This window comes from Camponotus floridanus, unplaced genomic scaffold (genome assembly GCF_003227725.1).
Source record: "Camponotus floridanus strain SB8 unplaced genomic scaffold, Cflo_v7.5 scaffold228, whole genome shotgun sequence".
NCBI classification, from domain to species: Eukaryota; Metazoa; Arthropoda; class Insecta; order Hymenoptera; family Formicidae; genus Camponotus; species Camponotus floridanus.
The window spans coordinates 1-17,500 of record NW_020229357.1 but is presented as its reverse complement, the minus strand read 5'-3'; positions in this window follow the sequence as shown (position 1 = coordinate 17,500).

Genomic DNA, 17,500 nt, shown 5'->3' with positions numbered 1-17,500 from the left:
GTTAAATTATTTTAAGTTTTTATTTTCAATTAGCGTAATTTTTGGATATCATTATTTTTCTATAATGTAGAAAATTAAATCAGCTATTTTGTATAACTTTTTTTGGTTAAAGTATTTTTATAAGCTTTTATTTTCACTTAGCGCAATTTTTTTGATATCATTATTTTTGTAGGATATACAATACAGTAGTTTTTTACAGTTAATAATACACTATTTTGCAAATACATATACTGTTTTTTACGCGGACTTAGCACCTTTTTTTACCTTTTTTTTAAAAGGGTAATTTTTTAGGGATATCACTCTTTTTTGTACTATATGTTAAACATCTCTAAATAAATGAGCAAAGAACCCGCCATCACCCCCGTCATATTTCATTAAAATTAGACGGTCCTCTTTGCTTACCATATAGATATTCAGATCCTTCAAACTTCTTTGCTACTCTTATTGCAAAAATAACGGATAACTACAAATCAATATGTCATTAGAAACCGTACACCTCTTTTCATTCAAAAACTAAGCATTTTAAAGAAAAACTTTAAAGAAAAACTTTTTGACAAAAATTGTATGATTTTGAGGGGAACATAAGATGGTGTCATTGGTTTGACCTCGGATGGCATCGTTAAGGTCAGGTCAAGGACATCTTTAATTTCTTAAATGGAATCACCTATTTTTTATTGCATATTCTTATAGCTTATGTCGAGAGCTTTCCAAAACACTATAATAAAGTATTTTTTCATTGAGTACTTTTCGATTTATAAAACTTAAAATAAAATCTTAATTTTACTATAAACTATAAAATATCTAGTAAAATATTTATTTCTCGATTATCTTACCTTAATACTTTTATGTACAAAATAATGAGAGGAATCAATTAGTGTAAAAAAACACACAGTTGTTTTTAAGAAAAAAAATGTAATTGTTAAATGCAAATTACATATTTTTTCTTCGGAACAATTGTGTTTTTTTTTAGACCAATTGATTCCTCTTATTATTTTGTACATAAAAGTATTAAGGTAAGATAATCGAGAAATAAATATTTTACTAGATATTTTATAGTTTGTAAAATATAGTATGTAATATGTTATAGTATGTAAAATTAAGATATTATTTTAAACCTTATAAATCGAAAAGTATTCAATGAAAAAATACTTTATTATAGTGTTTTGTTCTCGACATAAGCTATAAGAATATGCAATAAAAAATAGGTGATTCCATTTAAGAAATTAAAGGTATCCTTGACCTGACCTTAACGATGCCATCCAAGGTCAAACCAATGACACCATCTTATGTTTCCCTCAAAACCATACAATTTTTGTCGAAAACGTTTTTCTCTAAAATGCGTTTTTGAAAAAAAAAGGATGTACGGGTGGTCTAGGACACCCTGTATACAAAATGAATATTTTACTAGATATTTTACGACTTATGTAAAATTAAGAAATGATTTCAAGTCTCATAACTCGAAAACTACTTAATGAAAATTAACTTAATTATAGTATTTCGGAAAGCTCTCGAGATGAACTAAAAAAATATGCAAAAGCATATAGGAAGTTCCATTTAAAAAGTTGAATGTGATCTTCACGTAACCTTCAGGTGACTTTTCAATGTCAAACCAATGACACCCCCTTATGTTCCCCTTCAAGCCATACAACTTTTGTCTGAAACATTTTTTTGTAGCTGACGTAGTTTAGGAGAAATTTGGATCCATCGATTAAAATGGGACACCCTGTATATAATAGTTTTAACATCACGGAGCGCCGCTAGCGCAATCTTACGTCGAATGCGGCAAACGTACAATTTTTTACGCTTGCACATTGGGGACTTGGGCGACGATGACCAAGGAGACGTTTCTTAATGAAAATTTTTCATATTTCGACTTTGGATCATAATATTGCTGTTCACGATGCACGTAGAGCAAAAATAAAGACACTTTTCTTATATTAATCAACCTCAAGCTATCCATTAAGCCTAAGAACTCGATCCGTTCAGCGATTATTTCAATATGATAATCTCGAACATCTCCAACTATCCGACTCGCGTAAAGATACACGCGTCTTGTTGCTTACGCGGGACTTAGCACAAGACACTATCGTGTCTCTTGATTAGGTTGTACATATGTACCAGGAACGTATTTTCGTGCCTTCCGCTTCTCTCGATTGACGGCCCTTCGAACGGCTTCATTGACACGCTGAACAAAAATTAAAAAATTAGTACTTATGTACATATAAAATTTACATGTGTGTATGTATAAAGAAAGAAAATAAAAATATACAACATTATGATTAGAAGAATTGTTGACGCCGTTACCGGTATCATGTGAGACGTATTTATTGCATAAATATTTTTTAAAAATGTACATATCTTATTTTCTTATAACATATAACTTTATAAAACTAAATAATAAATTAACCTTTTGCATGTTTTCCTTCATCCTCGGGCCCCGTCTATTTGCGTCAAATTTCCTGTTCTCCAATGGTGGCGTCGATACATTTCTTGACGCCAGCTTCGGCATTGGCGTCGGCGTCGGCGTCGGCGTCGGCATCGACATCGGCGTCGGTATCGGCGTCAGTAGATATATAGGGCCGGTTCTAACTCAGGTCCTCTCAGGGAGATGAGGTGCGAGGGGATTTCAGCGGAGCGGGAGTATGACGTCACGGGGGGGTTGCGGGGGGGGAGGGACTCACGTTGAATGACAAGCATAAACAAAAGAGCGGTATTCTTTTGAAAAGGATTTTGGGCCTAATCCTTTTTTGGGTCTAATCCTTTTTTGAGTCTAATCCTTTTTTTTGTTCTTTTATTTTATTTTATTGTATTTTATTGTATTTTGAAAAGGATTTTGGGCCTAATCCTTTTTTTTGTTCTTTTATTTTATTTTATTGTATTTTATTGTATTTTATTTTTAAGGAAAAATTTTAATAGCGCTAATGATCGGCTGCTTTGTCTGGGGATTACTCGATTAGACACAATACAATTGGACACAACTGGCTTTGATTGACTAATCGGAGGTGTCTCCCTCGTTTACATATCAGCGCCGATGTTTGGCTGCTTTGTACTCTCGAGGTACATCCCTAATATAGATAATTCCACGTTTTTTTCCCGTTCGACGTATAAACAATAGAGATTAAGCTGACAAGCTTTCAGAGATTATCGGGGACACAAAAGAAATCTTTTTGCAAATGAGATACTATAAAAAACCTTGTATAATCCTTTTATACAAATGGTATATTATAAAACCTTTTATACCCTTATACATATTTTTATAACTTTATTTCATAAACTTACATTTTTGAGATATTTCAGTCTAACCTTTTCAAGCAATCTGTGTAATATAATAGCACATTTTCTACGATCCTAGGTACATTTGCAAGAAAATTTTCTTTCGTGTCCTCGACAATCTCTGAAAGCTTGTTGGTCGAATATAAGAAGGATCGAAGCGCAACAGATCATAGTACGTCATTTGAAAACGCATCGACACGTCGGTAGCAAAAGTAGTGTTCTCTCAGAAAGTATAGTGTTTTGTCAGAAAGATTTTTTGCGCGATTTCACGTTCAAGATAGCGAACGGTATTGTTTATCGTGTGCAAAAGTTACGTGCAAGTGCTCCGTAGAAATAGAATCCTGTGACATATTGTAAAAAACAGAAAAAAACATCGAGCAGACTGAAGGCGATCTGATGGAGCGATCTCGCCAAATTGCCACCTTGGGCGAGTATTTTGCATGGCTGCAGCGTTGCGAGGAATTGATCAAAGAACTCGAAGAACGCAGTCGTGTTAAGCGTCCGCGACTTTCGATCGGAAATAGACAATCTCTGGCTAAAATCGCGCGACTCGAAGGTGTAAAAACTCGATTGCAGAGACGATTTATTCCCAGTGGTGGTGATTACAGCGATGACAATAACGCGGAAAGACTCGTTTGGCGAGAGATCGATACCGCGTTCGAGAGTCGCGTATCGACTGATGCGGTGATAAATTATAATCACATCGAACCGTGCCAATTTCTCGATGACGTTAAAGACATTGTGTTGGAACATGTGCAGGACGCTTTAGAAAAACACAGCAGTGTAAAAGTGAACACTATATTCAACGGTGAATTTGTAGCCGGAGATAAACGCGCGAATAAAAGTGTGAATACGAGAAATTATGAACTCTTTCGCACGTCCGATTTACGCGAGTGGTACGAACAGCGCGTTATCGAGTTCACCCTAGCGTCTCTGGAAGAGTTTCAGGAACGCGATAGTGGGCTTTGTCGCGAATACATAATTTAACTATAAATATTAACAAGTACAATCCCATGCGCGCGGAATGTCACATCAAGTTACCGCGGGATATTATGATGAAGAGAGCGGTGATTAACGTGCAATCAAAGGACAATGCATGTTTCGCGTGGGCAGTAATCGCCGCTCTGTATCCCGCCGAAAGGAACGCGGAACGGGAATCATCGTACCCACATTACGCGCCAGTGCTGAATCTCCGGGACATTGAGTTTCCAGTGACTGTGAATCAAATTAAGAAATTTGAACTTACAAATAACATTTCAATCAATGTGTACAACATCGAAGATAAAAACATTGTCCCGATACGTCTTTCGAACCAGAAACGGGACAAGCATGTGAATCTGCTGTACATTGAAGACGACAACAGCGTGGGACATTTCGCTTGGATCAAGAATTTATCCCGACTAGTGAGCTCACAAGTGAGCAAACACAAGACTCAAAAATATATCTGCGAGCGCTAAATTTATTTTATATTATTTGGATAATTATAGGTTATACACTTTGTTACATAAATCTTAATTAAAATTTTTTTCTTTACAGATGCCATCATTATTTTGGTTCGGATAACAAGTTGCAGTCGCATACGATCGACTGCGGAAAGCTGAACGATTGCGCTGTCCGATTGCCGAGCGACAAGGACAAGTGGCTCGAGTTCAGCAACCCTAATCGGAAGGAGCGGCTTCCATTCGTGGTCTACGCCGACTTGGAATGTGTCCTGGCCAAGACGAAAGAAGAAAAATTATATCAACCATTAAGTATTTAGTTTAGCTTATTATGTACATTGTTCGTACGACGACTCATTCGCGTATCATTCGCGTCGTAGCGTTGATTGTATAGCATGGTTCGTCGCAGACCTTAAAAATTTGGCGTTACGTGTAAAAAATATTTTAAAAACAAATGTCCCCATGGTAAATTTAACGTCCGAAGAGTGGGTGAAATTCCATAGCGCCACTCGTTGTCATATATGCGAAAAGCCGTTTGCGCAAGACGATACACGCGTTCGCGATCATTGTTATCTAACCGGGCGGTACAGAAGTCCTGCACACTCAAATTGTAATCTAAATTATAAAGATTCTTTTTGTATTCCGATAGTGTTTCACAATTCCGGTTACGATTCTCATTTTATCATCGAGGAAATAGCCATAGCGTTCGAAGGGAAAATCTAGTTATTACCGATAACCAAGGAAAAATATATTTCGTTTACCAAAAGTGTTGATTTTAAAGAAGAATCAAAAAATCAAATAAAATTACGTTTCATCGATTCATACAAATTTCTTGCATCGAGTCTCGATAAATTGGCATCATTTTTAGATAAAGATAAGCTTAAAATTTTAAAATCGGAATTTCAAAATTTATCAACAGAAAATTTCAATTTGTTAACGCGAAAAGGTGTATTTCCGTACGAATACATCGATTCCGTCGACAGGTTGCATGATATGTGTTTACCACCGCGCGAATCGTTTGACAGTTCCTTGACCGGTGAAACTGTATCCGAGAGCGATTACGTGCACGCCGAGAACGTCTGGACACGATTCTCCATTCGGACGCTAGGTGAATATAGCGACTTGTACCTGAAAATCGATGTCTTGTTATTAGCCGACATTTTCGAAAACTTTCGAGATAAATGTATCGAAAGTTACAGACCCCGCGTATTATTATACTCTCCCCAGATACACGTGGGACGCCATGTTGAAGCATACAGAGATCACGTTCGAGTTGCTTACAGACATCGACATAGTTATGTTTATCGAACGTGGTATACGCGGCGGTCTGAGCCAATGTTCGGGTAGATACGCTCACGCTAATAACAAGTACATGGAGTTGTACGATCCATCGAAACCATCATCGTACTTGATGTACTTTGATGTAAATAATTTGTACGGATGGGCAATGTGTCAACCATTGCCCTATGCTGATTTTCGATGGGTCGACGATATGTCAAATTTTGACGTATCATCCATCGCGCTAGATTCTTCTACGGGCTATATCCTCGAAGTGGACCCGAATACCCACAACATCTTCACGATGCACACACTGACCTATCGTTTTGCCCGACACGCGACAAACCACCTGGCAAGCGGGAATTCAAGCTGCTTGCAACGTTATACGATAAGAAGCGTTACGTGATACACTACCGCAACCTGCAGCAGTGTACACGTCACGGTCTTCATGTAACAAAAATACATCGAATTTTACAGTTTTCTCAATCTCCCTGGCTTCAAAATTATATAGAATTAAATACACATTTCAGAACATTGGCTAAAAATGATTTCGAAAAAAATTTATATAAATTAATGAATAATGCGGTATTTGGCAAAACGATGGAAAATGTGCGCAATCGTGTCGATGTAAAATTATTAACAAAGTGGGACGGTCGGTACGGCGCAGAGGCGATGATCGCGAAACCAAATTTCCACAGCAGAAGCGCTTTTTCAGAAAACTTAATCGCTGTGGAATTGCGTAAACTCGAGGTGAAATTCTACAAACCGATTTACGTGAATATGTGCATCCTCGACATATCCAAGACATGTTTGTACGAATTTCATCACGAGTATATGACACCAATGTATCGCGACAAATGTCGGGTAATGTACACCGATACAGACAGTCTCATATATCACATCGAGTGTGCGAATGTATATGAGAATATGAAGCGTGACATTGTTAGATTCGATACGAGCGATTATGCGGTGGACAATGCGTACGGTATACCGCGTGTAAATAAAAAGGTGCCGGTTCTGATGAAGGACGAAAATAACGGTGCCATAATGACCGAATTCGTCGGGCTCAGAGCAAAGATGTACGCGTTACGAGTGAATGAGAAAAAGGATACGAAGAAAGTCAAAGGTGTCAAGAGCAACGTTATCGCGAGAACGATAACGTTCGACGATTACACGCGGTGCTTGAACGAAGAGATTGAAATGACGCGTCAGCAGTCGTGTATACGATTTAAACTACACCAAGTATACACGATTCGCGAGACGAAAATTACTCTGAGTCCGTACAACGACAAGCGGTATATCGTACTCGATACCACCGATACATTACCGTGGAGACATTATCGGATACCGTTGTAAATAAATGTATATGTTTTATTTATTGTATATTTTGTACATAATCATGTATATATTTTTATATTTTGTACATAACCATATATATATATTTTGTACATTTTATATTATATATTTTTATATTTATATATTTTATACAGCGTGTGTCAAAAGTTCCGGGACGGCTGGATAATTTGAAAAATACGCATCACAGAGGAAAATGACCTAGACAAAAGTTGTAGGATTTTTCCCGGGCAATCCGACGGTGACCTTAGATTTGACCTTAGATAGTCATTTGAAGGTCACATAAAGATTACCTTTAATTTCTTAAATGGAACCCCCTATTTTTCATTGCATATTCTTGTAGCTTATCTCGAGAGCTTTCCAAAACACTATAATTAAGTACCTTTTTATTAAGTACTTTTTGAGTTATAAGGCTTAAAATAATTTCTTAATTTTACATAAACCATAAAATATCTAGTAAACCATTCATTTTTCGATTATTTTACCTTCATACTTTTATGTACAAAATAATGAGAGGAATCAATTGGTGTAAAGAAAACATACAGTTGTTTTTAAGAAAAAATATGGAATTGTTAATTGCAAATTACATATTTTTTCTTAGAAACAACTATGTGTTTTCTTTACACCAATTGATTCCTCTCATTATTTTGTACATAAAAGTATGAAGGTAAGATAATCGAAAAATGAATGGTTCACTAGATATTTTATGGTTTATGTAAAATTAAGAAATTATTTCAAGCCTTATAACTCAAAAAGTACTTAATAAAAAGGTACTTAATTATAGTGTTTTGGAAAGCTCTCGAGATAAGCTACAAAAATATGCAATGAAAAATAGGGGGTTCCATTTAAGAAATTGAAGGTAATCTTTATGTGACCTTCAAATGACTATCCAAGGTCAAATCTAAGGTCACCGTCGGATTGCCCGGGAAAAATCCTACAACTTTTGTCTAGGTCATTTTCCTCTGTGATGCGTATTTTTCAAATTATCCAGCCGTCCCGGAACTTTTGACGCACGCTGTATACACATATTTTATATGTTTCAATAAATGTTTACAACACATTATTTTTATGAATCCAAGAGTTGCATGATTTATCCATTCCCAACCATTTCACGTACGTCATCACCCTTTTTCCGCTAAATTTTTTCCACGAGATATACGTCGGGATTGGCGACGCGTTGTAACTCATATTCGTAGAATCCTCCAGCGACGGGATTTCCCCGCGAATCTTCGAGTATGAATGTCGCGGGATTAGTTTTCTGCACTTCGATAATCTCAAACACTTCGGTCGTCCAATTTGGTGTGAAACCTTTTTCAAAGATGGTCTTGTATTTGCTCACGCGTACCGAATCGCCTACTTTAAATTTTGCCGGAGCCGCAATTTTTACGTTGCTGTACACCGTATTTAAAAGTTTTTCGGCGATCGTCGGAGTGACGTCGACAGGTCTCATACCGATGGTGCGATGTTTTCTCGTATTGTACTCTGCAACGGGTCGAGATAGCTCGTCGATTCATTTGTAATTTCCATTCAGCGTAAACATTTTCCACATATTATTTTTTAAAGTACGATTGAATCGTTCCACGACTGAGGCTTTCATAACGGAATATATCGACTAATGATTAATGTTGTGTTTCTTCATGAGTTTCTGCACACTCGAGTTGTAAAATTCTTTTCCTCTGTCGGTTTGAAAATTTTTCGGACATCTTTTATCGTCTCCAATAATCTTTGCGATCGTTTCGGACATTTCGTTACCGCTCTTACTCTTGAGCGGTACGGCCCACGCTTGCTCAACACATAACCGTGAGTATGTATTTATGATCCTTGTTGAGTCGAGAGTACGAACGCATGTCCACCACGTCCGCCTGCCACAGATCGTCGTATCCGCGTACAATGACGCGTCTTTGTGGAAAATTTCTTCTTGCCGGAGCATGTAATTCCTCGACTAGTTGTCGCTTTTCGGAGATGTTTTTGTTCTCTCGCACGTTTGATCGAGGCATAATTAATATGCGATATTAGTATATCTCGCTTACTGTGTCGAGTTAGATGTTGCATGTCTCAGCACATTCTTTATCTCATCCATCATTAATCGCAGCGCCTGCACGTTTGTTTCGAGCGCGATAATTTTTTGCTCAATTTCTCCCTGTCGATCTCTCAAAAGTTTATCCACGTATCGTTTGTTGACGGCGTCGGTATCAGCTTCCGGTTGCGCTACGCGTTGAATCTTGCGCGACCTTGCGTCAAAGCCGGTAGTAGTTTGGCAGAGAGCGTTATCGCGAACGTAATTTCTCCATTCCATTCATAGTACAAATTGTTCGACGTTCCAAGCGATAATCCAAATTTATTAATCGACATTTCGGTACCGAGAACATTGACCGAATGACGCGTATCGCCGACGCATAGTTTAATTTATAATAATGCCGGCCTCGCGAAATTCTTCGATAATTGACAAGATTTCATTGTCGTGAGCATTGTTGCCGGCTCGACGCGAGGCGTCCAGCAATCGCAAGCGATCCACCAATTCGTTGGGATCGTTCCAATGCATGTAATCGATCATGTTGTCGCTTAGCATCATAGTGCGCGGCGCGTCTATACCTCTTCCCATCTTTCTATCGGGGAATAATGGCGCAATTATATATTTGTACTTGTACCCTTTATTAGTTTTAATAGGATTATTAACTTTGTTGTCATCATTATGCGCATTTGTTATATTTAATATACTTTGATATTTATGCAAATCGTCTCGAGTATATTTTTTATGATTGGGAAATTTTTTAAAAATCAAATCGTAGATTCCTTCGGTTCCCTTATATTTTATTCCATCGATAATTATATTATCTTCCTTGTCCACATCGAAACATTTATCACCGAGCATCATTCCATCGTTGGTAAATTTAACACCGTAGACGTAATCCATGCTCCTATTTTTATCAACACTCATAATATCTCCTATATATTTTTGCGCCAGTGGACTTAAATGTTCTCGGAACGTTTTCTGACCTTCGGACGTTTCTAATTCGTGTCGGACCGATGTTACAAACGAATCGGGTGTCTCGTAAATTTCTTCGACGGATGTGGATGGTATTGTTTGACGCGGTTGTATTTTTATCGGAGTAGAAACAGTAGCCATATTAGAAAATTGCTTCCTTCGCTTTGATCGATTCGGTGTCGAATATATCGGTGAATCGTTTATCGGTATATTTTATCCGTGCTCGCTTTATTCCTTGCTTGGACTCTTTTATTTTTTCCTCATGCTTCTCTTCAAACGTCAAACTCAACGGTTCGATTTTCGACGCATCAGATTCCACAGTATTTTCGACAAGCTGTTTTAAAGGCTTAGTAATCGGTTTAAATTGCCTTTCTAATATGATATCTTCCTCGATTTTACCAGTTTTTCAAAGCGCGATATTTTTGCGAATCGATTCGCTCATTTTTGCAATCTCTGTCGCAATCTTTTCACGATCGTCGTTCATGGATGCTCGATCGATGTGTCGATGATGACTGATCGCTTTACGGTATCGCGAAATCATTAAATCCCCTTCTATATCATCCATTGATCAACGTACTATCTTTATCAATGACTGCGAAGCCATATTTGGCGTTGCCAACATTTCTGACACAATGCACGGAAATCGTCGTAAGACATATCGGTATTCACGTGATCGTTGTACACATGTTTCAAGTTTGTGCCGTCTTATTTAAACAGGATCAGCAGGTTCGCGTTGTCGCGTATAAGATGCTTAAGTATCTTGGCGTACGTCTGACAAAGATAGAAACAGTCAACGCTCGAGTGTCGACCCATTGCAAAGTACTCTCTGATCGTATCCTGCTTGTCGCATGCCACGTCATCAAAGATAAAGATGGAATTCGGAAGCGCCTCGCTCGGTGGAATGACATCGCTGTTATTAGAGAATGTAAAGTAGCCGATTTCATCTATAGGTGCTAGTAAATTTTCCAAGTATTTGTATTTCGGCTGTTGAAGCGATTTCGAGTATACGTACACGTTCTCGGAACGTACACCGTGCGGATTTTCTATCAAACTAATCAACACGTTTGTCTTACCACAGTTTGAAGGACCGCAAACGATACTGCGTATAGTAGTCGGCAGCATATTTCCATGCTTGCGTACTTTTTTCTCCGATATTAGTCTATCGTCGAAATTTGATACTTGATTACCCGTGCTTGTCGCACGAACCGCATGTTTTCTCTTTCGAATCAATTTTGCGAATGATCGCGAGGGGAGACCTATTTATAGAAGTGTCTCTACTCGAAACCGCTCAGTATCAAAAATGTTTCTCCTTCTGTCGGATGAGAGAGACATTCTCGGGCTTACCGCCAAACAACTGCAGTATATCCCAAAGATTTTATTACTTCAAAATTTTGGTGATTACGTGGAACGATTGTGGGACAAGCTTCCAGAATATATAAAGGCTGATCCGGAGGTTCGACAATATCGTTCGTGCATGCGACATTACAACCAGCCGTGGCAACGAACACACATTGACGGTCCGTCTCCATTGATAAAAGATTGCGACGTATGTCAGCGAGAATTGTAAAAGGCAGCGGCCTCTAAACGCACTTCCCATCGAATTACATATTCCCGGTTATCAGTTTTGCGGGCCGGGAACTTGATTAGAGAAACGATTGGTTAGAGGTGATCGAGGCATCAATCCATTGAACGCGGTGTGTCGCGAACACGACATTACTTACGCGCGAAGCAACGACCTCGACCAACATCACATCGCTGATCGCATACTAGCTGCAAGAGCGCGAGAACGCATTACCGCGAGGGATTCGACTCTCGGTGAAAGAGCAGCCGCTACGACTGTTTGGGCGGCAATGAAGGCAAAGACAAAACTCGGCATGGGATGAAAAAGCCATCGACGACAAAGAGGAGGAAGAAACGAATACTTCCAGTAGCGAAACGTGGTGGTTATTTTATCACTTTTACCGTTGTTGGGAGTTGTGGTTCATTGGTCGGCGGTGCGGCGGGAATCGCAAAGGCGGGTAAACGATAGCAAGGCTGGCGCAACGTCAGCTGGAAGAGATGCAGCGTCACAATCGCGCTAGGAAGGTCGCGGACTTTATCTCGCTCCGTACAAGCGTGGACAGGGATTCTCAACAAAGTCTAAGAGAAAAAAAAACGTCGGAAAAAACATTAAAAATGCCTACAGGTGCGACAACTAACGTGCAATTGGAACAATTTGTGAAACCGTATGCGTATACCTTTCTTTAGAGGTGTTTTCATGCGCAATAATTTACCGATAAGCGTGTACGACGAAACGAGAGCGGTATCGTCAATTTGGATGACGTTGATGGTCCCGGTACTCATTGGTGGCGTACGCAAAGAGGGGTGATCCTGTCGTATATTTCGACAGTTTTTGGAAATCTTCGACCACCCAAGGAACTTGTGCGATATTTCGGACGAGTGAAGATTGAATACAATTACAACATCTTATCAAAGTTATAATCAGAGTGTCTGTGGACAGTTGTGTTTAAAATTTCTTCAAATGATCAATTTAAAGCCTGACAATCCATCGTCATGACTCAGTATTCGTTCGACATGTCACTGACACTTACATTGACTGGCAGAAGCAGCGTTCTCGCTGTAAGCTATTTCCCCGCTATAGATTTGACCGATGCCGATTACGAGCTCGGATTAACGGATTTTGAAACTTATCACACGATTCCGAACGTAAATTTGTCGAATAATAAATTTTATTTTGACAACGACGACAAGGAAATTACGATTCCCGAAGGATCATACGAATTGCACGCCATAAATGACTATCTCAAACGCGCAATTTTGCGAGATGAACACCTTTCCAGAGATGTTGAAAACGATTATGATGAGGAATATCCAATAGCGCTCCGCGCCACTCACAGTACGCTAAAGAGCGAAATCAAATGTGCTTACAGAATAAACTTTACCAAACCCGACAATGTAGGATCCTTGCTTGGATTTCTCGTCGAATCGTATATTGCAACCTCGCAAGTGGTATGAATCGGACGAACCTGTTAATATTATAAACGTAAATATTATTCGTATAGAATGCAACGTGACTACTGGTGCGTACAGCAACGGCATGCGCGTACACACGATACATGAATTTTCACCGAGCGTACCGCCAGGATATAAGATATCGGAAACGCCGGCACAGATCATTTATCTGCCGATCGTTGTACGGAGCATTACGGATTTAACGATACGTATTGTGGATCAAAGAGGTCGATTGCTCGATTTTCGAGGAGAGGAAATTACCGTAAGATTGCATATACGGCGGCGACAAACATAGTATGCTTGTACTGAACGAAACGGAGCACGCGAGAGACAATACTTTTACGCGGGACAATACTATTGCAGTAAGGCGAGCGTATCGGTGACAATAATAAGATTGCCGTTAAAAAGAAGCTGAGCGCGTTGAATCGTGAATTTTTGAAATCATTGGGATTCATCGTACGAAAAGAATGATTGATGTTTTGAATATCGGAGGTGAGCCAGTCTTTGATGATCGCATCGTCAAGATTGAGACTCATACGTACAATCCGTACGCCAATACGACGCTTGGATACAGCGACGAGATACGAATACCTATACAACATCAGGATTTATACACGTTACGTTACCGTGCGAAAGCTTTCTTTACATCGAGGGAAGTTTAATGTGCGTAAAGCGAATGATGAAATGAAGGTTGTATTGGGAAACAATTGCGTCGCATTCATGTTTGATGAGCTTCGATACGAACTCGACGGAGTAGAGATTGATCGCAACAGAAATGTTGGAATAACATCGACGCTCAAAAATTATGTCTCTCTAACGCACCAGAAAAGTATAAACTTGAAGAATGCATCGTGGGATTTGACGTACAACGGTGACAAAAATTATTTCAACTTTTGCGTGCCGCTCAACATGTTGCTGGGATTTTGCGAAGATTATAAACGCGTTGTGATTAACGCTCGTCACGAATTGATTTTGATACGTTCGCGCAACGATAATAATTGTCTATTCGGACATCCGTCGTCGGAAGCTGAGATTGAATTACTCAAGATACAGTGGCGTATGCCTCATGTAATATTGAACGAGATTAATAAATTATCAATGTTGCGAATGTTGGAAAGCGGACGATATTTGAACATGAGTTTCCGATCTTGGGATCTATACGAATTTCCTCTGCTACATAGCACGACCAAACATTCGTGGACCGTGAAAGCCGCCTCCCAGCTAGAGAAACCGCGATACGTGATCTTTGCACTGCAAACTGGTAAAAAGAATTCGGTGTCACAAGATGTTACATTGTTCGATAACTGCAAATTGACCAACGTTAAACTCTATTTAAACTCGGAATTTTATCCCTACGATGATTTAAATTTAGATTTTGAAAAAAATAGATTCGCCGTCCTATTCGACATGTACTCTCGTTTTCGCAAATCTTATTACGGATGCGATAATAGCACCGCGCTATTAACCATTCCAAAATTTCTACATTGCGGTCCTCTAGCGGTCATTGATTGCTCGCGACAAAACGAGTCTGTCAAAACTGCTACCGTGGACGTGAGAATAGAGTTTGAGTGCAGGGAAAATATACCTGCGAATACTACCGCCTATTGTCTCATCTTGCACGATCGGGTTGTCGAATATAATCCATTGACTAATGTAGTCCGCAAAATTACATAGGTCAGCAAATATCCCCTCCATTGCACATGAAGAAAAATATAAAAGATTGAGATGTTTGACGATCGACATCAGTCTGCGATCGGATTATCATCATGGCTGCGCCAACGTTTGTGGATCTGCAAGGATTTATCGTTGGGAAAAATTTTGTCGTGAAGGAAGCTGCGGTTTTGAGAAAAGGATCCGTACTTTCTCATTACATTTTTACATGTCCGGTACCATGGTACATGCTCACAAAATCTGAGAGATGTCAGGTTTTATGGCTGATTAAAAACCACCATGGATTATCGTGGAATGATGGACACGTTTCATATTGGAATTCGAAACGTTTAATCACGACGGCGGTGATGGGTGCAACGGAGGAGGATGATGCGTCACCTCTCGTGTACGTTAAAAGGCCATGAAAAACGGCAATGGTTGGCCGATATACTGGACGATGATGCGAGAAACGATGATTATCGAAACTTTGGATGCAGACTATGAGGATGTAGCTTCTTTAAATAAGTTAGATGTTAAGAATACTATGCGTTGTGAAAATCATGTAAAAAATTGCGCTTACAAAATGTATTTAAAATTTATAATTGGTGGTTGAAACATCATGATGATGATTCTTCGAATCCATACTTATAATAAATTGATGTTGCGATATATTTTTTATCGTCTTTCTTATTCTCTCCTTTCTTTCCTCATCGCTATCTATGTAGTATCTGTTTCCATACGTGACACAGCTGCCACATATATGTATTTCGATATTACATTGTAACATTGAAATATTTGTTTCGATACATGAATATAATTTTTAGTTTGATTTTCCGTTCAACGGGTGTTCGTTTCCGTTCGATGGCTGTTTCAATTACCGTTCATTTCCGTTCGACGGCGTATTGACAACTGTTCGTTTCCGTTCGGATGACTGTTTCAATTACCGGTTCATTTCCGTTCGATTGGACCGTTCAATTACCGTTCGACGAGCGTTCGAAGAGCGTTCATTACGTTCGACGGTCGTTTCGTTTCCGTTCGATGGCCATTCAAATTATCGTTTCATTTCCGTTCGAAGACGTTCAATTACCGTTTGACGAGTTGTTCGTTTCCGTTCGAGAGCGTTGTTTCCGTTCGAAAAGCGTTCAATTACCGTTCGATGACCGTTCGAACGAGCGTTCGATGATCGTTTCATTTTCCGTTTTCGTGACCGTTCGAAGAGCGTTCGAAAAGGCGTTCAATTACCGTTCAACGGGTGTCGATGATCGTTCATTTCCGTTTGAATCAGTTGACGCATTTACATTATATCGTGCTAATTTACTCATGGAAAATGCATACTTTTGTCTTACGATGCGTTTTGGTAAAGCGGATAATGATACGTCTCTATTCTAAAGTTTTCGTACCGAGAAGTTTGTCTTTCACAAAGTCTGATATGATATTGTATTGATATAATGATATTTATATAACCGCGCTGAGTTGCATTGGACCGGATGTACTTTTGTCTTACGACGCGTTTTTGGCATGTTGATAATGCGGCACTCTACTATAAAATCACGTGTCGAGACCTCGTTGCCTCATCATAAAGTTCTGGACCCATGTGTGAGCATGATGTGTGTGCACATATAGTTATAAACATGGAATATATTGTATTTTACATCAGGTGAATGGAAAGACAAAATTCTTGGACGTATTAAGCAATTGTTGCATTTAAACATAATTTTTATATGGAATGTAAGTATCATTTTCACCGATAAATTGTTAAAAATTTGTGAAAAATATATGTTAATAATAAATATTTTTATATTAGTTCCCAGGATGAAGTCCGAATACCCGGCTTTTATAAATATAAGCCACCGCCGTGAGTGCGACGATACGCCGGCAAGGAGGAGTCACTTCTCGTAATTGTGGGGGCGACACCCCGGAGAGTCGCCAGGGCGAAATATTTTGACCTGCGCAGCTCTTCGGGGAAGGAAGAGGAAGAGAACGTGAAAGAGGAAGAGGGAAAGAGCAGGAGGAAGAAGAAATTTTGGGATTGGCGAGGGAGAAGAGGAATGGCAGGATTTGCCTATCTCGAGGGATTTTAAGGTATTATATCCGTTTTACAATTTTTTATATTGAATAAATTATTTTGAAAATAATGAAATGTGTATCTTTTTTCTTTTACAGAAAGGAAGCGGTCCCCCCCTTGCCCGCGCATCGTCCCCCATTTAATTTATTTTTAAATTTATTATTTTATATTTTACATTTTATTTTATTTTTAAATTTTATATTTTAATTTATTCATTGATTTTTTATTATTCACATATCATAATTTAAGTACATACAACACACACACAATTGTATTAACACACATACACATTTTTTAATTAATTATATATTTTAATATTTTAACTTAAAAAAAAATCTAATTTATTTACACGCCTCTCCATCCCTGCGTTCCATCCCTGCGTCTCTCTTTGCGCTAGTATCGCGATATCGTTCTCTCTCGCACGCGTTAACATAGTCTCGCGCT